Below are 288 nucleotides of genomic sequence, written 5' to 3'. Positions count from 1 at the left end.
AATTGGGGACTCTAGCAAAGCTGAGTCACAATCTGAAAAGGTTCACCCAGTTATGTGTCTGTGGCATGTATGTATCCGGTGGTAATATTGGAAGACAGAGTGCTTTGGGCCACGGCCAAGACTCAATAAGTAGTTGTGTTCAAGAATCATCATACTTAACTAGGAGAATCAATGACACTATCTGGATTCTGAGTTCCTAAAGAAGCTAATCATTCTGAATTTCAAAGGATAAAGTGAGATGCCAAAACTGTTCAGAGGCAAAAAGCTAAAAGCCCCGCTCATCTAATT

The sequence above is a fragment of the Arachis duranensis genome, chromosome 3 (genome assembly GCF_000817695.3).
Source record: "Arachis duranensis cultivar V14167 chromosome 3, aradu.V14167.gnm2.J7QH, whole genome shotgun sequence".
NCBI classification, from domain to species: domain Eukaryota; kingdom Viridiplantae; phylum Streptophyta; class Magnoliopsida; order Fabales; family Fabaceae; genus Arachis; species Arachis duranensis.
This window is presented reverse-complemented; position numbering follows the sequence as displayed.